This window comes from Cornus florida, unplaced genomic scaffold (genome assembly GCF_030987335.1).
Source record: "Cornus florida cultivar Cherokee Brave unplaced genomic scaffold, ASM3098733v1 CherokeeBrave_3.0.0_Hap2_Chr09, whole genome shotgun sequence".
Lineage (NCBI taxonomy): Eukaryota > Viridiplantae > Streptophyta > Magnoliopsida > Cornales > Cornaceae > Cornus > Cornus florida.
This window is the reverse complement of record NW_026775579.1, coordinates 70,912,294-70,939,275: the sequence shown is the minus strand read 5'-3', so window position 1 is coordinate 70,939,275 and position 26,982 is coordinate 70,912,294. Positions and strand designations below refer to the sequence as shown.

Genomic DNA, 26,982 nt, shown 5'->3' with positions numbered 1-26,982 from the left:
CATGATTTAGAGTTAGCGGCAGTTGTATTTGTCTTGAAATGTTAGAGACATTACTTGTATGGTGAGAGATTCGAGGTGTACTCAGATCATAAAAGTCTCAAGTACCTTTTCTCCCAAAAGGACTTAAACAACAGACAGAAAAGATGGGTTGAGTTCTTGAAGGATAACAATTTTGACTTGCAGAATCATCCGGGCAAGGCAAATGTGGTTGCAGATGCCTTAAGCCGGAAATCTCGTGGGACTCAGGCTTGTTTGGCTATTCAGAAGTGGAAGATGGTTAAGGATTTAGCAGAGATGAGATTGAATCGTTTTGATGATGATGTTGACAGTGAGCCAGCATTCTTATTTAGTCTTGTGGCTTAGCCTACTCTTGTTGTACGAGTGATTGAGTCACAGAGACAAGACTCGGATTTAGATGCCATTCACGTTTTGATCTCCAGTGGTGAGACAGTGAAAGATTGGGTCTTGCATGCAGATGGGAGTCTACGGTTCAGGTGTTTGTTAGTGGTTCCCACGGTTTGTCGCGAGGACATCTTACGAGAGTTTCACACTTCCTGCTTTGCAGTTCATGCAGGTGGTACCAAGATGTATCACAATTTGAGACGTCAGTATTGGTGGAACGGGATGAAGAAAGATGTTGCTCAGTTTGTGGCTGAGTGCCTTACCTGTCAGCAGTTGAAGGCCGAGCATCAGAGACCAGCTGGTTTATTGCAACCATTGCCTGTAGCGTAGTGGAAATGGGAACATATTGCTATGGATTTTGTGATAGGTCTTCCAAGGTCACGGAGGGGCAATGAAGCCGTATGGGTCATCATTGACAAGTTGACCAAGATGGCTCACTTTTTGCCTATTAAGGCAACAGATGATGCAGAGAAGCTTGGTGTACTTTATGAGAAGGAGATTGTAAGGTTGCATGGAGTTCCAGTAACCATTGTCTCAGATAGGGATGCCAAATTCACTTTAAAGTTTTGGAAAGGACTTCAAGCAGCGTTTGGTTTAGTGCTGCATCTTAGTATGGCATTCCATCCACAGACAAACGGCCAGTCGAAGCGTACTATCTAGATTTTGGAGGATATGCTTCGGGCATGTGTACTTGATTTGGGAGGTAGTTGGGAGGATCACCTTCCTCTTATTAAGTTTGCTTACAACAACAGTTATCAAGCGAGTATCCAAATGGCTCCATATGAGGTGTTGTATGGTAGACCTTATAGGTCTCCTGTTTGTTGGACTGAGGTGGGCGAGACAGCCGCCTTAGGACCCGATATTGTACTCTAGACTACTGAGAAGATTAAGCTGATCAGACAAAGGCTACTTACAGCTCAAAGTTGACAGAAGAGCTATACAGATAAACGAAGACGGCCGGTATCCTCTAAGGTGGGAGACCACATTTTTCTTTGGGTTTCTCCACGGAAGAGTTTGATGAGATTCGGGAAGAGTGGCAAGTTGTTGCCACGATTCATTGGACAGTTTGAGATTTTGGACCTTGTAGGAGAGGTTGCCTACAGACTTGCTTTGCCACCACAGATGGACAAAGTCTATAATGTTTTCCATGTGTCGATGTTACGGAAGTACGAGCCGGATCCATCTCACATTTTGAGTTAGGTTGATGTGGATATTGATGAGGATGTTTCCTACGAGGAGAGACTAATTCAGATTCTTGACACACAATAGAAGATGTTGAGAAACAAGATGATACCAATGGTAAAAGTTCTTTGGAGACACTACGGAGTTAAGGAGGCTACTTGGGAGCTTGAAGAGGAGGTTCGCTCCAAGTATCCAGAGTTGTTTTCTTCCCCAGGTATGACTTGATTTCGGAGACGAAATCTTTTTCAGTTAGGGATAATGTAATGTTTCAAATATATATATTGTTAGTTAAAGAAAAAAGATATTTAAAAAAAAAAAAAATTGGTGGGGCCCACAATTGTTTTAAATGGTCATAAGACCATAAATTTTTTTTTTTTTTTTGGCTCTCTGTAATCTCATTCCCTTTCTCCCGTCTCTGTCTCTGTGTCTTCCTCTCGACATTCTCCATGTTTTTTTTTTTTTTGTATTTTTTTATTTTACAAATTCAAGGCTTGATTTATCCCTCATTTCTTAGTGTTTTTAAGTGCCGTTTGCGGCAAAACAGAGAGCACGGTGAGCTCTACACGTGTGTACCAGCAATTTCAGTTTTGAGCAACCTAGGGAGTCTGAAAATCTTGAACCATTTTGAGGGTTTGAGGTGAAAATTTGGGGCTTTTGGCTTAGATTGAAGTATGGGTGTTTAATCCACAATCTCTTATATTTTGGTGAATTATTTTTCATAATTTGTGTTTAATTTGTGTTATTTTCATATTTGTTATATGTTGTATATGAGATGTGTATATATACATATTAGTTGTTATGTGATAAAGGACCATGTTAAATTAATGTTAAATTTTATGCTTATTTGCTGAATTTTATAATTTTGAAGCATGATATAAATTCTTAGAATATTCCTATGAGGCATATATATTGTAAAAATTTGACTTGTAAGAAATAAAAATTTCTTTATTGGTACGTCATTGAAATGCATAAGACATATATGTATTCATTGGGAAAGAATAGGAAAAACTGATTTGAAAGAAGTGAAATGGATTTTGGGAAAGAATTTTGAAAAGGATTTTGGAGAAAAACCCGGCCGCTTAGGAATTGCCTAGGGACCGCGGTGTTAGTGAGGCCTAGACGGGAATAGGGAGATTGCCCTAGTGTGGTTGAGTTACCTGGGCCCCAAATGACGCCATGGAGTTGCCATGGGTCAGGGACAGTGGCCAATCCTCCTCTCGTGCTGCCATGGAGTTGCCATGGGACGGGTTCACTAACGGTTTGGAAATGATAATGGAAATGGTTTTGGGAAAATGGGGAGCGATATTGCCTGGCACGGCATCTCATTGCATGGCATATTTATTTGTGGTATTGGATTAATGATGTGGTATCGTAGTTATACTTTTACTCCCGGAATGGTATGATCCCAATTTCCTTATTCCTATTCATTGTGTGGATTCACGGGGTCTCAAGAGGTATGCCTTAAGCACTTCTTACTGAGTTTATACTCACCCCTTATATTTAACATTTTTCAAAAAACGGGAAAGAAGTGGCAGATGATGTACCACCATAGGCTTAATTTGGATTAGAAGATTATTTTGCTATTTTTGTATCTAAGTCCCATATTTTTGTAAAACCTAATTTTATCATATTTAGTATAGAGACTTATGGACTCATGCTATTATAGTTATATTCATGGGCTGTAATTTTATTATAAGTTGTCTAAACGTTGTAAGACATGTACTTTAGATCTTAACTGTATATTTTGGGACTGTAATTATGATAATTTGGATTAAATGGTATATGGATGTTCCACCATGAGATGATCCATGTTGACGTATAATGAACGGATGAATGGGATGCTAGAATATATTAATTGTATGATGTGTTGGGACAGGTCGGATATGTCTTGAAAGGTCAGGAAAGGCCATTCCGGTTTTTTTTTTAGTAGGTGGTTGTAGGCCCCTTTTTAGGGGAGGTCATGCCGAATTTTTTTTATTTATAATGGTATCAGTTTAGGGTCGTTACAATTATAATATAGTTGTGCTTTGAAATTGATGAATGGCTTTATATTGGTATTCTAGAGAGAGGGTGTGACGGCCCAAGTTTTTTTAACTCGGTGTGTCAGTGATGAACCGAAAGATGACTCGATAACGGATCCGAAATGCGGAAGCAAAAGATAAACAATGGTCTCTAGAGGTACAACATGACTCTGAGACACCAATGTGACCCTTAATGAGGTCACAGAACTCAAAGGAATCAAATGCGGAAGCAACGTTTAAAAAATGAACATAAATTAACCTAGGGGTAAAAATGTCATTTCTAGCTTAAAAGTGGGAGCCACCAAGCACACCATTGGAAAGGCAATGAAAAATTAATAAATTTAGACTCAAAAATCGCTTGATTCGGAGTCCGAATGAAGAAGATATGGCTAACGGAAGAAGAAGGGGCAAAACGGTCAAAAGTGCAAATCCTAGGTCATCTAACCGGTTACCATGCCTTCCTAACTGGTTAGGAGACCAAAAAACTTGACCAAAACACTGTCCAAGCACATGTAACTGGTTACCAAACTTCTCGTAACCGTTTAGATGTAAAGGGGGCAGAATACTCAGCAAGGAAAACCTGGCAGTTAGGGTTTTTCCTGAAAAAATGGGATTTTGAGGCCCAAGATGACATTTTATGGAAAAACACAAAGAAGAAACCCCCCTCAAAGTTGAGTTTTATACGTGACTCACTAGAAAAATTGAAAAATACACATTAAGAAATTTCCAAAATACCCTCCCAAGAAAACTGGTCCATAGAAAAGCTGCTAAATGGAAAAACAGAAGCTGAACTTTGCGATCAATTTCCGATATCAAGATGGCATTTTCTGGAAAAACACAAAGAAGAAACCCCCTCTAAAATCACATTTTCTAAGTGACCATGTGAAGAACATAATTTATTTCTCAAAGAAAATTTCCAAAATACCCTTAGGTTAGAATATGCAGGAAAAGTGTAAAATGAGTCTGTAGGAGGCTCATTTCACCAAAGAAGAAGCTTTGTCTGGAAAAGACCATACACGCAAACGTAACTTACCTAATAACATGTGCTACAATGGTCCATCGCTCAAAATATGGCCGATACAAAATATGACCCCCCCAACAGCCAAAATGCCAAAAACGAAGTTTGGAAAGAACATTTGGAATTTAAAATCATGAGATGGTTTCAAAATGCCGTTTGACTATTGGCCACACTTCATACATGATTAATGAATGCTAATGGAAGAATCAAAATGGAATTTCCACACCCAATGCAAACATGGTGAAGCAAAAACTCAATATTTTTCAATACTTTCATAATATTCCATGAAGTAAAAAATTACACATGATACAAATTACATGTCATTGGCCTCCGGCCCCATCTCATACATGTCAGATATATAATAAAGAGTGTACTCATGTACACATTACATATATAGAATCAAATGTACACATGTTGACATATAAGACTACAATTGGTATTCCAAGCCAACCTTCACAAAAATAGAAGTTTTCAAGTCCACAAGTCATCCAAGCATAATAGGAGTCTTAACTTTAATTCTTGTACCTGAAATATGCCCCAGTATTGTAGGGGTGAGTAACATAAAGCTACTCGTAGGAAATGAGCATGCATCGACCTACGTTTTACAAATTTGCATGATTTAATTATTATGGTTCATTCCACCTAACGTCTATGTCAAAGGTGAGACTTAAGGAGCATCCTAGATACCTAAGTTCATTTCTAGCATCAATCACCTCATTCATGCAATTTTAGCAACATAGGGTCATGCTTACACAAAGCAACAACATAGGAGCATGTTTACACAAAGCAATAACATATAGATTCTCAAAGTAATCAACTTGAAGTCTAAAATGCAACATCAACTAAATGTAACAATTTAGCAAAATTAGAATATCTAATACCACACATCAAGACATAGATTCTCTAGGTTATCAACTAGAAATCTAAAAGTGTGAAATTAACCAAATATAGCAATTTAGTATGGATGTACTTAACAACATCAAAATCACCAAAAGCCAAAACCACAAGTCAACAAGGTAAACATGATTGTCAACTTGGAATTGAATGTGAAAATAAAAAGTAGAAGACTTGGACATCACGCTCGGAATTCTGCCAAGACCTCAATGGTTATTCCAGGCACTAACCCGCAGGGAAGACCACCCTAAGTGCGCACTATCTCAATGACTTAGAGGACTCACGTCCCCGTACTAGAGCTAAACCCTAGCCATCTCAACTCAACAATGTCCCAAGATTCCAAAATAAGTCAAATAAGTTCACAACTTATACATATTACTATTATATAGTAACAAGTTAGTAATATAACTCTCAATTGTGCATAACAAGCATTTCATATCCATAATGCTATGAAATCATAAGCCAACAATATATTCATATTAGAAACATACTCTCATGAATATAAATTTACAACAATGTTCTTCAATGCATATAACATAATCAAGTGAATACATCACAAGTCTAAATCCATGCTCTTAAAATGGAAACAACTTCTAAAACATGATTAGATCCATGGATAAACAAGATAGAATTTAATTACATCAAAATAATTAAAGTCTCTAGATTTCAAATCATATCCAAATGGCCTCAATTTAATATATGATAAAAGACATATCATGGTCATTACATATATTCACACAAAAGCTTAATTAGGCCTATGAAACCACAAAATAGATTTTAATTAATTCTCTTAATTAAAGTCTCTAGATTTCCAAACTCAACCAAATGCTCTCAAATTAAAGTATGTTAAAGAACATGCCATGACTTAATTTAAAAGCATATTACAACTCAATTTCATGCAAGGTATGGCCATGAACTTTAATCTTTCACAAAAGATTCATATTAATTAAAAAGAGCAATTCTTATTTAATTAATCCAAATTTAATATATGTTAACCAATATATTAAAACAAGAGTTTCTATCATGCCACAATTCAAATTCAAATTTCTCATCATCATGAAAATTAAATCGTATACAAAGAATTGAATATTTCAAATTTCCTAGATTTGATACAAGGCATGCATATAGGTTGTATAAACATGAAAAACACATAATACAACACATATAAAATCATAAAACATTCCCTACCTCCATTTGAGATGAAATCTCAAATCCCTACCAAAATAAATCGGCTTCGAATCCGACGAAACTCCTAGGTTTTGTCGGGGACAACACCACGAACATGAATCCCAATGAAGCTCCATCAAAAATACAACTTGACTTCAAACTTGAACTCAAGAAATGGCCAAAACGTGATTCCAATTGATTGGAATCGAAGGCCTTGCCGAGGGGAACAATAAACATAAAGGCATCACCACTTTTTAGTGAGGGGAGGAAGCTCAAAAGAAGATAGAGATGATGGCAGCCATGGCTGCCATGAGATCCGGCCAAGAGAGGGGAGAGAGAGAGTGAAATCTGATTTTTTTTCACTAAAGACCTCCTATTTATAGAAAAACTCAAAAACTGCCCCGAACGGGCCCCGCTGGGTCCGGAAAAGTGAAATTCAAGCAGACGTGCTTAAACGACAAAACTCTGTGAAAGAAAAAGATTCCAAATGAGAAAATATGAACAACAGAAGAAACGACATTGAAAACCAAGTCCCGAGCAGAGAGTTATGCCCAAAACAAGTTTGGCACAAACCAGTGCCAGAAACCCTGAAATTGGAAAACATCGACCAGAAGGAAATTCTAAGAGTCCATGACTCAACGAAATATGAAAATGAATCCCATACAAGGATCCAGGCTCAAAATAAGGCATTGAGCAATAACTTTCATTAATTGCACAATGGCCCCTTCAAAAAGTGAAAACTGCGAAACTACCCCAGAATGAAAATATCTTCCAAAAGATATTTTCTTAGATACCCCTGAAATAAAATATCTTTAAAAGATATTTATGAAAAACACCCTAAGAAAAGGAAATGTTTCCAAAGAACTTTGCATTCATGCCCCTATGGGTACCGGGAGTAACCAGAGTACTTTCTCACGAAAGTAAAGATACGTATCTCATGGAAACCACTGAGAATGAAGATACGTGAAGTCAAAACCCAACTCCGAACACAAGAAATGTGGTTACGCAAACAGAGTGACAAACGAGGAAAAGACGAAATAGGGAAAAAGACAAAATAGGGAAAAGACAAAAAGTAAATAGTGTCAAAAAACGAAAAAAGTGAAACTGATTTGGTCCTCAAAGGAAGTTGTCAATCCAAATAAAAGAGTCTCGAAAATCACTCCAGAGCACTCGAGACGACACTAATTGACAAGAAACCAAACTCAGAAGGGAAAAGACAACGGAAAAAAATTATCCGAAAAAAATTCGGGTCATTACAACCTTCCCACCTTAAAGGGATTTCGTCCCCGAAATCTAACCCAACGAAACCGAAAGCGAAACCAGGATAACTACAGAGTACATCTCCGAGGATCCCTCACAACACGCTTCACCAGCAACCTCAAAGCTGAAAGGAACACACAAACCATTGTCAATTGCACCCGCGTGCTCATGACAATACAACCCCTCAAGGGAAAAGTGACCACATGGCCACACGATAAGTCTGAACTCACACAGAGAACCCAAGGTCAGATAAAAGAATATAAAACAACAACCGTAAGTGTCCCTCCTAACAAACCATCATAAGGAACCAAAAACAACCACCAAAAGAACTCTAAGATAACTACATATCAAATCAAGGTACAGAACAAACACAACTTGGCAGTACGAATAGTGACCAAAACCCGCCCACGACGTACTCAAATGTGTGGTAGCAATGATAGTATGCCTGTCTACACTTACTCGTCAGTAAGGTAGCATTGACAACAACTAGTACTCACCTATAACACACAACTTGTACGGTAGCATGATAATATAAGGCACTAGTTCATAACCTGCCCCCCAGGTTTACCCATGAAACCTCTCGATACCAAAGACATCAATGTCAAAAATGATCATTACCAAAAGTACTACGGGGACCAACATTTTATGAGAGTTGAGATATGGTCCAAAGATGTCCGGCAGGACCATTCTGGCCAATCCCAAAACTCTGACAACAATGTTATAGGTACCGCTATGCTCAAGGCCCCAAATCCTCAATACAGTAAAACCACTATCTCCAATGTCTCAAAATACCCCTATTAACAACATTAATCAGGAATCCAAAACTTGACAAGCTAATCAACGCCTACAGAAATCAGAACGAACCTCACAAAAAATGAATCTCTCAAAACCGTACTTGGAAACACCAAGTTAAATCAAAATTCCTCAATTTTTGATTCACAACCAATCATCAGAACTACGATTCCTCAGAACTATGCCTAGTCATAACTAGGAAGAGAAACTCCACAACAAGCCATATCCAACAGCAATCATCCAAAACTTTTCCTAATAGTTAACCACATCAAGGTCTCCAAAACAGAAACAAGTCTCCAAAAGACATTCCCAAAAGAGCATCGAGCTCACCTCACAATCAAATAAATCCTCAATGATATGGACACAAGTCCCCATAAAATGATCTCATACCAATCAACTCACTCTGAGCACTACAACTCCATCAACAACTACGGCAGAAACTCCCCAAGGGAAGACACAAAAGAAAGGGAGCTACCAGTCCTAAAAAGGACAATACATCGACTCTGTCTCTGAAACAAAAGACAACAAGGTCAAAGACTTCACCCCCTACATGGAAGTAAGCCGACCAAAGTACATCAAATCCTCACCAAGGACTCAAGACAACAACGATGATTCTCATGGACCAACCAACCCCAAAACAATGCACAACACAATGGAAAGAAGAGACTTACTCCTTGTGAAGTCCCTAACACGAACCAACACAAAACCCTTGTGGAAACCCACATACACACTACATGCGACAGAGGGAAACGAATGGGAAAACCAAACCTAGAAGTCATGTATATGACAAGGAATGCAACTACCAGAAAGAAAATCTACTCACATAGATAAAAATCAAAGGTACATGCAACACGTCTCCACGTAAGCACAAAAGCATGTCACTAAAGCACAATAACAACATGGCATTTCTAAGCATATAAAGAAGGCATACTAATGCCACACAACAAAAAGACAATTGTGGATAGACCTCCACCTACTCATGCATCACAATATCATAAATCATACTACTAACATGGTAGTAAATGAAACTGCAAAAGACAATATAATGCAACAATGAACCCTATGGACATCGTGTCCTAGAGTGTCTAAGAAAAGAAATGACAATTCCTAGTCATAAGCTGTCTCTAAAACCAATGCGACAACAACCTGTCTCAAAACAAACCTGAGCCCTTACCACAATGGTGAGACTTAAACAATCTAACTCCGAATTTAAAGGTGACACTACAAGTAACACTAATAGTGCAGTGCTCTTACTATCCGAAACATCAATCAATCGACTTGATCCCAAAAGCGTCATCACGCAAGAACTCCTTAAGGAAAATGGCAACTACAGCCATACCAATAACAACTAAATCAATCACTACGACTGATCCCCAAAATAACCATCATCATTATTGATCAAAGGACAACGCCTATTAAAACAAAACCAACACTGATTTTATCCGAACTGCGCTTGTAGCTAGCCAGTACGGTAGCATGACAGTGCCATGCACCCGCCCACAAACGTACCCGCCCACAAAAAATGCAAGTTCTAGAGGAATCATCCTGAACAATCAAGGATCCTAAGAGGTCCATAACCTCATCATGGCTCAAAACTAACAAATCCATCACTATAGCAACGCTAAATGACTCATCTCACAAGAGCCTAAACAAAAGGTGACCATCCACCTACCTCAAAACCAATACTAGGTCGACAACAACCTATACTACCACGAAACTGTGACTACAATCACCATCAACCTCAACTCGTGCCTCAATGACCAAACTCGTGTCATGCCAAATATGCAACACAATTATGCATATGTAATTCTAATCTAGCATACGTCACATGTCATGCTCTTTACATTAGAATAAAACAATGCTAAACAAACGGCATACAACATGTAGCACGTAAGCACATAAACATGTTATCATAAAGCATATAAACAGATAGAGCATGGCAACAAAAGTATAATATGCACCCAAAACCCGTCGTCCTAAGGTTTTCAAACCTAGGAGCTCTAATACCACTTGTGACGGCCCAAGTTTTTCAACTCGGTGCGTTAGTGATGAACCGAAAGATGACCCGATAACGGATCCGAAATAGGGAAACAAAAGATAAACAATGGTCTCTAGAGGTACAACATGACTCTAAGACGCCAATGTGACCCTCAACGAGGTCACGGAACTCAAAGGAATCAAATGCGGAAGCAACGTTTCAAAAATGAACAAAAATGTCATTTCCAGCTTAAAAGTGGGTACCACCAAGCACACCATTGGAAAGATGATGAAAAATTAATGAATTTAGACTCAAAAATTGCTTGATTCGGAGTTTGGATGAAGAAGATATGGCTAACGGAAGAAGAAGGGGCAAAACGATCAAAAGTGCAAACCCTAGGTCATCTAACTGGTTACCAAGCCTTCCTAACCGGTTAGGAGACCAAAAAACTCGACCAAAACACTTCCCAAGCACATGTAACCGGTTACCAAACTTCTCGTAACCGTTTAGATGTAAAGGGGGCAGAATACTCAGCAAGGAAAACTTGGCAGCAGGGGTTTTTTCGGAAAAAATGGGATTTTGAGGCCCTAAATGACATTTTCTGGAAAAACATAAAGAAGAAACCCCCCCCCCCCCCCAAAATTGAGATTTCTACGTGACTCGCAAGAAAAATCGAAAAATACACAATTTGAAATGCCTAAAATGCCCTCCCAAGAAAACTGGTCCATAGGGTCCAAAAAGCTGCTAAATGGAAAAACATATGCTGAACTTTGTGATTGATTTCCGATACCAAGATGGCATTTTCTGGAAAAACATAAAGAATAAACCCCCCCAAAAATCACATTTTCTAAGTGACCATGTGAAGAACGGAGTTTATTTCCCAAAGGAAATTTCCAAAATATCCTTAGGTCAGAATATGCAACAAAAGTGTAAAATGAGTCCGTAGGAGGCTCATTTCACCAAAGAAGAAGCTTTGCCCAGAAACTACCATGCACGCAAACGTAACTTACCTAATAACATGTGCTACAATGGTGCATGGCTCAAAAATATGGCCGATACAAAATATGACCCCCCCAACGGCAAAAATGCCAAAAACGAAGTTTGAAACGAACACTTGGAATTTAAAATCATGAGATGGTTTCAAAATGCCGTTTGGCCCTTGGCCACACTTCATACATGATTAATGAATGCTAATGGAAGAATCAAAATGGAATTCCCACACCCAATGCAAACATGGTGAAACAAAAACTCAATATTTTTCAATACTTTCATAATATTCCATGAAGTCAAAAATTATACATGATACAAATTACATGTCATTGGCCTCCGGCCCCATCTTATACATGTCAAATACATCGTAAAGAGTGTACTCATGTACACATTACATATATAGAATCAAATGTACACATGTTGACATATAAGACTACAATTGGCATTCCAAGCCAACAGTCACAAAAATGGAAGTTTTCAAGTCCACAAGTCATCCAAGCATAATAGGAGTCTTAACTTTAATTCTTGTACCTGAAATATGCCCTAGTATCGTAGGGGTGAGTAACATAAAGCTACTCGTAGGAAATGAGCATGCATCGACCTACGTTTTATAAATTTGCATGATTTAATTATTGTGGTTCATTTCACCTAACGTCTATGTCAAAGGTGAAACTCAAGGAGCATCCTAGCTACCTAAGATAATTTCTAGCATCAATCACCTCATTCATGCAATTTTAGCAACATAGGGTCATGCTTTCACAAAGCAACAACATATGAGCATACTTACAAAAACAACAACATATAGATTCTCATGGTAATCAACTTGAAGTCTAAAATGCAACATCAACTAAATATAACAATTTAGCATAATTAGAATATCCAATACCACACATCAAGACATAGATTCTCTAGGTTATCAACTAGAAATCTAAAAGTGTGAAATCAACTAAATATAGCAATTTAGTATGGATGTACTTAACAACATCAAAATCGCCAATTGCCAAAACCACAAGTCAACAAGGTAAACATGATTGTCAACTTGGAATTGAATACGAAAACAAAAAGTGCAAGACTTGGACATCACGCTCGGAATTCTGCCGAGATCTCAATGGTTATTACGGGCACTAATCCGCAGGGAAGATCACTCTAAGTGCGCACTATCTCAATAACTTAGAGGACTCACGTCCCCGTACTAGAGCCAAACCCTAGCCATCTCAACTCAATAATGTCCCAAGATTCCAAAATAAGCCAAATAAGTTCACAACTTATACATATTACTATTACATAGTAACAAGTTAACAATATAACACTCAATTCTGCATAATAAGCATTTCATATCCATAATGCTATGAAATCACAAGCCAACAATATATTAATATTAGAAACATACTCTCATGAATATAAATTTAATAACAATGCTCTTCAATGCATATAACATAATCAAGTGAATACATCACAAGTCTAAATTCATGCTCTTAAAATAGAAACAACTTCTAAAACATGATTAGATCGATGGATAAACAAGATAGAATTTAATTACATCAAAATAATTAAACTCTCTAGATTTCAAATCATTTCCAAATGGCCTCAATTTAATATATGATAAAAGACATATTATGGTCATTACATATATTCACAAAAAAGCTTAATTAGGCCCATGAAACCACAAAATAGATTTTAATTAACTCTCTTAATTAAAGTCTCTAGATTTCCAAACTCAACCAAATGCTCTTAAATTAAAGTACGTTAAAGAACATGCCATAACTTAATTTAAAAGCATATTACAACTCAATTTCATGCAAGGTACGGCCATGAACTTTAATCTTTCACAAAAGATTCATATTAATTAAAAAGAGCAATTCTTATTTAATTAATACAAATTTAATATATGTTAACCAATATATTAAAATAAGAGTTTCTACCATGCCACAATTCAAATTCAAATTTCTCATCATTATGAAAATTAAATCTTATACAAAGAATTAAATATTTCAAATTTCTTAGATTTGATACAAGGCATGCATATAGGTTGTATAAACATGGAAAACACACAATACAACACATATAAAATCATAAAACATTCCCTACCTCCATTTGAGATGAAATCTCAAATCCCCACCAAAATAAATCGGCTCCTAATCCGACGACACTCCTAGGTTTTGTCTGGGACAACACCACGAACATGAATCCCAAGGAAGCCCCATCAAAAACACAACTTGACTTTAAACCCGAACTCAAGAAATGGCCAAAACGAGATTCCAATCAGTTGGAATCGAAGGCTTTGCCGAGGGGAACAATAAACATAAAGGCATCACCACTTTTAGTGAGGGGAGGAAGCTCAAAAGAAGAGAGAGAAGATGGCAGCCATGGCTGCCATGAGATCCCACCTAAAGAGGGGAGAGAGAGAATGAAATCTGATTTTTTCACTAAAGACCTCCTATTTATAGAAAAACTCAAAAACTGCCTCGAACGGGTCCCGTCGGGTCCGAAAAAGTGAAATTTGAGCAGACGCGCTCAAACGGAAAAACTCTGTGAACAAAAAAGATTCCAAATAAGAAATATGAACAACAGAAGAAACAGCATCAAAAATTGAGTCCCGAGCAGAGAGTTATGCCCAAAACAAGTTTGGCACAAACCGATGCCAAAAACCCTGAAATTGGAAAACATCAACCAGAAGGAAATTCTAAGAGTCCACGACTCGACGAAATATGAAAATGAATTCCATACGAGGATCCAGGCTCAAAACAAGGCATTGAGCAATAACTTTCATTAATTGCATAATGGCCCCTCCAAAAAGTGAAAACTGCGAAATTGCCCCAGATTGAAAATTATCTTCCAAAAGATATTTTCTTAGATACCCCTAAAATAAAATATCTTCAAAAGATATTTACGAAAAGCACCCCAAGAAAAGGAAATGTTTCCAAAGAACTTTGCATTCATGCCCTTATGGGCACCGGAAGTAACCAGAGTACTTTCTCACGAAAGTGAAGAGACGTATCTCATGGAAACCACTGAGAATGAAGATACGTGAAGTCAAAACCCAACTCCGAACACAAGAAGTGTGGTTACGCAAACAGAGTGACAAACGAGGAAAAGATGAAATAGGAAAAAGACAAAATAGGGAAAAGACAAAAAGTGAATAGTGTTGAAAAACGAAAAAAGTGGAAATGACTCGGTCCTCAAAGGAAGTTGTCAATCCAAAGAAAAGAGTCTCGGAAATCACTCCAGAGCACTCAAGGCAACACTAATCGACAAGAAACCAAACTCAGAAGGGAAAAGACAACGGAAAAAAATTATCCGAAAAAAATCCGGGTCATTACAGAGGGGGTACTGGAAGGCATAGCATCTCTCAAAATGTGGTTTAAATGATTTTTCATTTATCATCAAAGATCAGACCCCATTCTTGGTGTGCCTTAATTGTTGTTTTGTGTCTTGCACACATAGGTCACCTTTTGGGGTAAGCAAAATTTGTCCCGTAGACAAATCATTGTCTCTCTTAATTTTGTCCAACAGTATCACGATTTCTGTTCAGCAGAATATATAAAAGGAAAGCTTTTATTCTCTTAGGCTCTGTTTGGTTCTGGAGTTGAGTGATTTTGTTGCTGGAGGGTTGGAGCTTTAAAATCGTCATAGATTTCCTTTTCATTTCCTCTTGTATGTGTTTACTCACAAGCCGAATAGCTCATTTGTAATTACGGACATTCAAATGCACGATAACTATTTGGTCCAAGTTAATTTAGATTGCCTCAAAATGACACAAACTAGTGAAACCTTTAAGTATCTTAGTTTCTCGACGTTCTGTTTAAAAAATCTGCATATATAAATGATTAGGTATTTTGTGATATTTTCTGAGCTTTAGTCAACAAATTTTTAGGTGATTCGGCATTGGGCCATCTTTTACCATTACTTGTGTATTTGAACTGCCCAATGCACAAGCTAGAGAAAAGTGCCAATACAGTCCTTAACCTCTGAAGCAAAGAAGCATGCCCAAAAAAGGTGATCAGTTCAATCAAATAGGAACAGCACATATGAAGGAGCATAAACCATATTTCCAATGAATTGAGTCTTCTCCATGATGGATAAGAGTAGAGCTTAGAGAATTCTAAAGGTGCTCAGACACAACATCAGAAGGTTTAAACCCAAACAATCAGTAACCCTATGCCCAAAGGAACTGATAATAAATCATTTTTGAACCAAGGATCATCGAAGAGAGTGAACGCATTCCCATTTCCCACTCTGAATTCCAAATGTGGCAGGACCTGAGTCCTTACATTAAGGAATTGAATCCATAGAAAGAATGAGAAAATTTCTAAAATGAATTCCACAAAGAGCATTTTGTAGCATATTTTGTTTTGCACCAACCAATCCATATTCTGTCTTTACCTTGCAAATAATCCCATAGAAGAAGGAACTTAGTAGTGTTGTTAATCGTTTTAACCTTGCTAAGACAGTGATACCCCTCGATTCTAGAGCCACGGGTGATCAAGTCCGGGCATAGATCCAAGGGTTACCAAACAATTAATATGTAAACAAGCAAGAATAAAAACTGAATTAAGAATAAAATAATAATGCGCTGAAAGAAAACTAAAATGAAAATCCTCGAACCTTAAATAATAAATTAATATAATTTAAATCCGTACAACTCGGGAATCCACCTAGTGGACCCCTAATTCCAAAACTTTAAATAAATTTACAGAATTAAAATCCAAAACCAAAATAGAAAGGAAATCCTATGTAACCGGAAGAGTGAGTGTCTGTATCTGCATCAACACGATCAAACTCTAAGCCTGGTACTGACGAATACCTGACAAATAGAAGTGGGTTAGGCCCACATGCAAGTTCTAATCTACTACAATCCGTACATAAACCCGATACGCAGATACATCCTTGATAGCTCGGTAATATCTACAATAGTCCATATATATATATACACACTATAGGATACTCACTAGCCTATAACATAGTTCAGCCTGGGTAGAAGGTGACATATAAAACACGTTTTTCAGCAGCCAAGTACCTAGACCTACCAGGGAACATTAGCTATATTTAGCTACTCAACCTTTGCAATATATGCACCCTAACCGTGATCAGGAGACTCAAGCTCGTATCACAGTACCATAAATATATATATAAATTCCTTCCTAGTGCTGAAAAATAAAACAAACATCCGTTATGTCGTTCAACTATTTTAGTTGACAGGATATGTATCCATGTAGGAGTTAACTATTTTAGTTAATCCATTCCGTATGTATGAAGGGGAAGGACTTAGCTTTTTGATCTAATCCATCCCTGATATGTCACCGTCCCATACCGCTACATATAATGCAAATGATCCACAAATAATGCACATTCATTAGAACATCAAACATATCCAGAAACCAGCATAATAGAAATCAGATATTATTAAGATCCTATCATGCGTCCAGTATATGATTATAACCATAAATCCTTCCTTTAAATTGTTAAAGTAATTATAAACAATTTAAATTATCCAATTCCACACAATTGATCGAACATAAATTTTAACAGTTCATCAATTAACATCCATAGCACAATATAATGGAAAATAGAGTTATAACTGTGCACATTATACTAGACTGCCAAAAATACCTCCATACTAGTCCAGTTCGTTTGCTAAAACAAAACTAGTAATCACAACCTACATCATCCTTGACATCATGCCAAGAAATGCTTAATTTACATGATGTCCCTTTAATCCTCACTATAGATCATGTGTCTGATATAACGACACTCAGAAATCTACCCGGAGTACATCTTATGAAACCCCAAAAGTATTCCCATACAAGTCCATTTAGTTCGCTAAAACAAAGCTAGCAACTAAAACTCCTACAACTCCTGTCGGCATGTAACCTATTAGTTAGAATTACATAACAACCCTAACCATAGCATAAACAACCTTCTTGGAACTGAAACATGTCATTTATATCATTGGTATAAAATCCTAACACTTACCTTTATAGCCGTTCATTTAATTTGCTAGCCAACCAACGATTCCAGTTCTCCTTCCTTCTTGACAGTATTGAACATTCATATTTTAAAATTTATGTTGTCCATTCCCATGCCCTGAAATAATACATCCTAGGTCTTAAACATGCTCTGTACGCCATTTAAGAACCCCCATGAACTCCAGAATTACCCTTTCTGCCCCTGAAGTATTGAAAATTACCAGAAATACCCTCGGAGGGGATCTGTTCGAAGGAGCCGGCTCCCCCCCATGGGAGCCGGCTCTTCATCTTCCAGAGCCGGCTCTCCCTCATGGAGAGCCGGCTCTACCTTCTTGGGAGCCGGCTCCCTCCCTTAGGGAGCCGGCTCTCTTCCCCTAAGAGCCGTCTCTGCTCCATTGCTTCGTCTTTACTTCGTCCGGTTGCCGTCTGTGCTTCCGGCGAAGTCCAGTGTTCTATTCCAGACCTTTTAAAGATTATTAAGGTTCCATTAATGCTCTTAAACCCCTAGAGACTCCTCCTATCCCAATGTGAACCAATTGACAAACAAAACTTAAACTACACACACAGTTTATGCAAGAATAAGTTTAAACTTTAAAACGCAGAACATATTTCAGAAAACATCAAGCATGAATGAAGTCTATTTTTAAAAGTTTAATTAAGTTCCTGGAGTCTATATAAGATGCACAGAACATAAGTTTATAGGAGAGGAATAGACTGAAACTTGCCTTAAGATTTCGGTTTGAAACCTTCACCGCCGTCTCTAAGTTTCAGAATTTCCAAGACTGTATTCCACCTCTGACCACCATTCTAGTCCTCTGTTGTTTCTTAATTCCATCCAAAAACAACCCCTCTGTTCTTCCCCTATTCTTCCTCCTTTAGCCTCACAGCTTCTCACTCAAGTCTCTCTCTGTTCCTCTCTTCTCTAGTTACGGGAAAAGGGTTTTTAAAACCCTTGCAGACATACAACATATATATATATATATATATATATATATATATATATATATATTTGCCCTATCAACCCTAATCCTAATCCCAGCCTACGACATGCTTATTTATGCCCTATATTGTCTTCTTTTGGTTACAAAAAGAGGTATACATGTTACTGAATAGGAGGCACTTAAATTTGTCTTATGATGTGCAATATAATGCAACATATCTTACAATAATCTTGATATCATTTTCACAACACAAGATAAGCAGGACAATAAAAACTACAAAGATGCAAAAATGCTCAAAAAGCTAAAGATCCGATATCAAACAGTTGTCCTATTGTAATCATGTCAAATGGATTTGGCAGAGTTGGCCTTTGATTTGATAGCTCTGTGGAGACTTTTCCCATTGTTGGCCGAGATTGCGGACAGACATGCAAGCATGCAAAAGCTAGCTTGGTGATAAAGACTAATTCCTCAGCCACTTGTTCTATTGGAGGTGAAAGACGTTGATCCAACACATCTTTTAATAGTATATCTCGGACAAGCAATATTGGTGGTGGAGGAGGAATAGGAGGAGGTGGTGGTGGTGATGATGATGATGTTGTTTCTGATGAAAATGATAGGGAGGAGATGAACTCGCCAGGATGCTTTCCCATGATCACTTCCAGCATTAGCACTCCAAAGCTATAAACATCGCATTTTTCATTTACTTCCATTGTGTAAGCAAGCTCTGCAAAGCAATAAAAAAGTGGAAAAGAGAAGTAAAGAGAAATCTGACAATATTATTATTATTTTTTTTCTTCTAATAATCATTGTTTAAACTGCATAACTATAGAACATAAAAAAGTGAGGAACAAGTTCAGATTGAGGATCAAGAGGCACAAAAAACATCTATATTATTTAGGCTCAATTATCTATTATGAAGGAGAAATTGAAGATGATATTAATATACATCAAGGCAGGAAGGGTTAAATGGAGGAGTGCATCTAGTATATTGTGTGATAAGGAAGGTTCTATAGAACCACTATTAGAACAGTCGTTCTTTATGGAACAAAATATTAAGCAATAAGGAAACAACAGATGCATAAAGTGAGTGTGGCAAAAATGTTAAGATGGATGTGCATTAAGACAAGAAAGTAGCACCAACTAGAGATAAAATCAGTAATTGATGGTCTGGACACAAAAGAACTTTTAAGTGCGTCAGTTAAGAAGAGTGCATGACATAGTCAATATTGAGGGTAATGCTAGCAAAATGGGAAGACAAAAGTTAACATGGGTAGAGTTAGGCAAGAAAGAGATGATAACATGTGGTTTGGTTGAAACATAGAGTGGAAAGAAAATTTTTTATTCCTGTAGTTGAACCCAAGTAGTTGGCACAAAGGCTATGTTTGTTGTTGTCGTTGTTATTGTTTGACTTTAGAACTCAATTATTCATTACTGTACAACCAACAAGTGATAAGAGTATATAGAAATAGCACATCAAGAAACTATATAGTAAATGTTTAAGCCAAAACAAAATTTTAAGTTTACAAACATGAAGATTATAAACATCTAATATATAACCTTAGTTCATTCAATCAGCTATTTAAAATGAATAGTTTTAACAGAAGATCAAACAATAAAAAATACCTGGAGCAGCGTACCCAAAGGTCCCTGCAAATGAAGTCCAATTCAAAGAGTTAGGACTTAGAAACCTAGCAGTGCCAAAGTCAGAGATGTGAGCCACATATTCAGAATCTAATAAAACATTCTTGCTTAATATGTCCCTATGAACTATAGAAGGTGAACAATCATGATGCATATAACACAAAGCATTTGCCACATCTTTAACCACATTCACTCTCTTAATCCAACCATCCTCCAAGGCTTATTCTTCTCTACTCAAAATGTTTTGCAAACTCCCCCTTCAAAGAACTCGTAAACCAAAAACGAGTGGTATGGGTGCGAACAAAAACCATAAAGCCTCACAATATTCCGATGACGTATTTCTGTTAATGTTCGGATTTCACTTGCAAAACCGTTTTGATCAATAGCCAATCCACCATTATATTCCGGGGCATGAAGTTTCTTCATAGCAACAACTTGTCCACTCGGCAACTAAGCTTTATAAACACTTGCTGAACCTCCTACCCCAATGCAATGATCAGAGCTGAAGTCCTCTGTTGCTTCAATGATGTTTTCATACACCAGTTTTCCATCATAGCTCCATATTGCAAATAAATTCCCATTGTTTTCTCTTCTTGGCTTATTTTTTACACTGCCCACTTTAGGGTAAAGAAGATAAAAAATCCCAACAACCATAAATGAAATAAGTAAAATGCCTAAAAGAGGGACTATAATCAAAATCACAAGTTTGTTGCTCTTCTCCTCCTTATTAGCATCATTGTTCGTTGTGGGGACGCAAGCCTTCAAACCAGTGGCATTTCCGCACAAACCTATATTATTTGTGAATGCACTAAACGGAGCCTCTTGAAAGGCTTTATTTTTTGGAACAGGACCCTGCAACTGATTGTATGATACATCAACAGAAGTCAAACTTAACGTACCTTCAAAAGTTGATGGAATAGATCCAGAAAGCTTATTGTGGGAGAGATTCAATGCTTCTAACTTATCCAGTTGTCCAAGTTGGGCTGGTATATTCCATTTTAGTAAATTGTGGCTGACATCAAGATTTTCAAGAGAGTGTAAATTGCCTATGCCAAAAGGAATACCTTTAGCAATAATATTTCTGCTCAAATTCAAATACAATAGTTTCACACACTCTCCTAATTGTTCCGGAATTGAGCCCTTTAGATTATTTGCTGCCAAATTAAGACGTTGCAAGTCTGATAGCCCACCAATTTCCAAAGGAATGTTGCCTGAAAGTCTGTTGTTGCTTAAATCAAGGTCTATTAATGAGGTTAACTTTCCTAAACTCCTTGGAATTTTTTCGTCGACACGATTTGAATAGATGTGAAGTATACGAAGCTGAGTCGCATTTCCCAATTCAGGTGGTATCTGACCAGAAATATTGTTGTTAGACACTTTTAGGCTTGTTAGATTGTGGCACTGACCCCATTTATGAGAAAGCTCGCCGTACATTTTATTATCACTCAAATCGATATAATCCAATTTTGGATATATGCCGAAATCTTTTGACATATTTCCAGAAAGTTGGTTTCTTTCAAGCCTAACTCTATATAAACTAGTGCAGTTTTTCAAGCTCTTAGGGATTGGACCTGTGAGATTGTTGCTATTTGCACTGAAATTTTGAAGTGATCCACTAATGCATATGTTATGTGGTAAATGACCAGTAAGCTTGTTCTCAGATAATTCCAACTCTTTCAAATGGGTAAGATTATTGAACTCTCTAGGTATAGAGCCATTGAATCTATTTGCATACAAGTATAGATACTCGAGGAATTTCATCCTTCCTATTTCTCGTGGGATAGAGCCAGATAACTGATTTTTGTACAAACTCAAGTCAAAGAGCTTGGTCAAGTTCCCAATAGTGGATGGAATGGATCCAGAGAGTTTATTTTCGTGAAGGTATAGCACGGTTAAGTTGCATAAATTCCCTATCGAAACAGGTATTGGACCTGAGAAGTAGTTCTCAGACAAATCAAGATCGACAAGAGATCTCAACATTCCAATTTCTTGAGGGATGGGTCCTGAAAGTTTGTTGTTTTCAAGATACAGAGTGGTTAAGTTGACAAAGTTCTTTATGAAAGTAGGTATTGAACCTGAGAAGTTGTTCTCGGACAACTCGAGATCAACAAGAGACCTCAACATTCTAGTTTCTTGAGGGATGGGTCCTGAAAGTTTGTTGGTATAAAGATACAGATTGGTTAAGTTGACCAAGTTCTTTATCGAAGCAGGTATTAGACCTGAGAAGTTGTTCTCGGACAACGCAAGATTGACAAGAGACCTCAACATTCCAATTTCTTGAGGGATGGGTCCTGAAAGTTTGTTGTTATTAAGATACAGAGTAGTTAAGTTGACCAAGTTCTTTATCGAAATAGGTATTGAACCTGAGAAGTTGTTGCCAGACAAATCGAGACCGACAAGAGACCTCAACATTCCAATTTCTTGAGGGATGGGTCCTGAAAATTTGTTGTTTTCAAGATACAAAGTGGTTAAGTTGACCAAGTTCTTTATCAAAGTAGGTATTGAACCTGAGAAGTTGTTCTCGGACAACTCGAGATCGATAAGAGACCTCAACATTCCAATTTCTTGAGGGATGGGTCCTGAAAGTTTGTTGTCATAAAGGTATAGAAGGGTCAAGTTGGTCAAGTTCCACATTGTAGCAGGGATTGGACCTATGAGATTGTTGGTCTCGAGTGACATTACACTGAGCAACATCAGTTTCCCTATCTCAGATGGAATTGCTCCAGAGAGAGAATTAAAAGATAAGTCAAGATAGGTGAGCTTGGAAAGGCTAGTGATGTGGTTGGGGATTGTCCCATAGAGTGAATTGTTATAAAGATCGATGCTACGGAGATGAGGGAAGCATGAGAAGTTGAGATAGTTAAGTGTACCTCTTAAACCAACACTTTGAAGGCGTATGTGGGTGACACTTCCATTACCCTTTTTGCAATGAATCCCAACCCAATTGCAAGGGCTGCTGCTGGTGTTTGGAGCCTAAGAGGAGAGAATTAGAGATTGGGTTTGATTGTGAAGACTGGCTTTCCACTTTAAAAGAGCCTCTATTTCCTTTTCTCTAATTAGAGCTGCAGAATAAGAAGAAGAAGAATCACAAGCAGTGAAATCGGAAAAAGAAAGCAACACTGCAAGGATGTTGATGGAAATGAACAAAATTTGGAGACTAGAAAGAAATTGATGGTGGAATTGCGGATTTGTTACTAGAAATTTCATTGCTGATTTGTTACTATGAGTTTGAGCTACAAGAGGGAAATGGTTGGGTGGAGCTTGGAGAGGTAATCAATTTATAGATTGATTGGGCTGACCCACTGTCTGGGAAATATCTTTGCTTAGATGGGTTTGAAAAGTCTCAATTTTGGATCTTTGTTTGTGAAACCTGAGTTCAGTCACTGATCAACTAAGTTCAGTCACTGATCAATCAAAGGGAAATATCTTTGACACCCACTTGGGCATATATATTTTTCTAATAAATAAGCATTTTTTTATTTGAATTTTTCTAATAAAATTAAATTTCACGCAACGAAAGAGTTCCTTGCAGGTTGAGACATGCATGTTTTTACTGTATTTTCACTAACAGGAGGAAACATAGAGTTGGAAATATTTTAAATAACAAGTAACAAAACCACAATGGATAAAGAAATGTTAAAAGGGGTTTCTGTTGTTCTTTTTACTTGCATAATAAAACATTTAAGACGCCAAACAATCTTAGACGATAGGTCTTCGAATATGGATCATCTCCTTCGTCACCAAAGATGTTAACATAACATGACACAAGTATAACACCATGTCTTTGTCCAAACTCATCTCAGGAACAAAATTTAGTCTTACTTGGTTTGTCACTCAATTACTGTTGTCAATAACTTAGAAAGCATAAATTATTATAGAACTAGAGAAGACTATCGAAGAGAACTTTTTTTTTTTTTTTTTTTAATTGAGTTTTTGAAAAAAAGTTTTAAAAAATGGTTAACTAAATAAATTTTTGTACAACTTTCTAATTTTGTGTTATAAGAAAATAAAATTGTGTAAGAAAAAAAACTGAACCAAACAAGTCCTTTTTTTCTAAAATCTCTCTCATGTCAAGCCTAGTCACAAAATCGGATGGATGTATAATATATTTAATCAACTAAATACAATCTTAGACTAACTCCTGGTAGATTTTATTTTAAATAAATTTTTACATATTGAAATATTTAATATGACAAATAATAAATATTTCTATTAATTTTAGGGGTAAAGTACACTGACACCCCCTGAGGTTTGGGATAAGGACAGCCAGATGAAACTTAGCCTATTTTGGGACAAAGACACCCCCTCAAGTTTGATACAATAACCAAAGACACCCCAATGGTAATGAGTTGACATTTTTGCCCTTTGACTTTTATATTGACCATGAAATGACATTTCTGTCCTCAGATACCCGTTCCAATTTCTTTCTCTCTCCTCTGTTCTCTCTTCCGCCGCCCCAACACCAACGCACACACATACATATATACACAGACACATACATATATATATATGTATATACAAATACATATATATATATACACACACATATATGTATGTATATACAGGTGGCGATGGTGAATGGATGCGGGCCTTCATCCTTCGATTCCATCGGTGAGCTTACCCAAAGCCGGAGTACGCAAGTCATGAGTTGGCCTTAATGGCGGCGGTGGCAATAGTTGTTCGACAAGGGCGACGGTGAGTGCTCTTGCTTGGTTGATTCTCTCTGTCAGGTCTTGATATATCCCACGGCAGTGCACAAAATTGGAGCCATCAGTCTGACGAAGCTTCAAACTACAAGACCCGATTCTGTCCAGCGAGCCCCAAATCCGGTGAAGCCCAGTTCAGATCGACGGACCCCAGCACGAACAGTTCCCGTGACCCAGAAGAAGAGAATGAGGTTTCAACAGATTGAGAGGGATCGCAGAGAACTGGGTGGTTGCGCCGCCTTGCGTAATCGGAGGGTATGCTGAGAAGGGTACGCAGATCTGACTCTGCTTTCTGGATGATTGAGAGGAACTCTTTCCCTCTGTGGCTCATTTCCATCACGCTCATTCTGGTTCCACGCTAATTTTAGAGCTCGGATTTGGCCATCTTGGGCACGTTTTCAGGTAGAGTGGCCGAACTGGCGGTGAAATTGAAGACCTGATCTTGGGATTGGGAGGTGGAGGTTGGGCGATCTTGGATTTGGGTTGTTGAATATGTGATCGATATGGGTTTGTTGAGGCACGAAGATAGGTTGAGGGGGAAGCCATTGAAGTGGGTGGTGGTGATTGTGTTGGGGCTTTTGAGAAGGTGAAGGTTAGGGTTTTTTAGGAGGAGAGGATGAGGTGAAGTTGTTGACGTTGCCATGGTGTTTTTGAAGTTGTTGACATTGCCATGGTGATAGACCAAAAGCTTGATCCTTCCCTTCCATTGGAGAGCTTGAAGGCACGGTGGTTTGGGGGTGGGTGTTGGTGGTTGTGGAGTTTTGGTGTGGTTGCTGCAGAATCCGGTTGTAGGATTGATGGGGTGTTGAGGGTAATTTGGTCATTTAATTATTTTAATATTTTATAATTAAAACTAATAAAATAATGAAGGGTAATGTTGACTTTTCATATGTTTAAGGCTCTGTTTGGCTTGTAAATATTATGAGGGGGTGTCATTGTCCCAAAATAAAGCAAGTTTCATCTGGCTGTCCTTTTGACAAACCTCAGGGGGTTTTAGTATACTTTACCCTAATTTTAGAGTTACAAATCCTCAAATAAAATAAAATATCCATTTGACGGGTCAAAATGGAAGGCAAAAATCACTCATTTTCAAATTAATCTCTAATAAGATTAGAATATATTCAAATCCATCCACGGAGCAGAATGTAACCATGTTAGGATGTGTCATATTAACATGCATGCGTTAAGAAAGATTTGATAAATTGAAAAATCAATTTCATGAAATCATGTTTAGTGATCAAGATGAAAATAATTGCGTCCATCTTGACAATGAAGGTCAACTGATTGGACCTTTCTTTAATTGGACCTTTCTTTAATTTTCTGAGAACGGATTTTTTTTTTTTTTTTTTTTTTACTTTCTGGGTACTTTGAAAATTGTACAAAATTATGCTCATTTTTTTTTCAGAAATTTTAATTAAGGCTTCATATCCTAATTGAACACATTTAAAGCCTCTACTTCTAATAATCTCCAATCGCTCTCATCCCCATATTAATTAAAAAACACTCAAAGATCTTATTGATAAAATCAAATCTTTAATCATGTTCTTGACTGGAGTCTTTGATCCTTGGGCTTGAGCATAGGTTTTCTCATGATGATAATGACAATGGCCATAGAATCTTTTTTAGTGGCCAGTGCAACAGATTGACCAAGCATGGCGTGCAAGGAACGCACAAAGAGAGCATAATGATTACCTAATATATAGAGTACGTAATTAGAAAATGACATGCACTCCGACAATGGGATTATTTATTACGAGTAATATTTTATTAATTATCTCATAAAGTCATAAATATAGAGAATTCCAATCTGTACGGATTGGGTCGGATTGCTACACTCACGGATTGGTAGCGAATCTAAAAAAATCGAATCCGTAACTCACGAATTGGATTACGGATTAAGCTGTTAAAAATCCAACCAAATTTGTGAAATATATATATATATATATATTTGAAAGAGTATGTTAGTTAATTTAATTAGTTAATGATAATTTAATAGACTTTAAAGATGTATTAGTTAATAATTA

The 26,982-nt window shown here is 37.3% G+C and overlaps 1 pseudogene; it reads right to left on the bottom strand.

Annotated features, from left to right (window-relative positions):
* Positions 1-18,697: 18,697 nt before the first annotated feature.
* LOC132274318 (probable leucine-rich repeat receptor-like protein kinase At1g35710) lies at positions 18,698-23,488 on the bottom strand (annotated as a pseudogene).
* Positions 23,489-26,982: the final 3,494 nt, after the last annotated feature.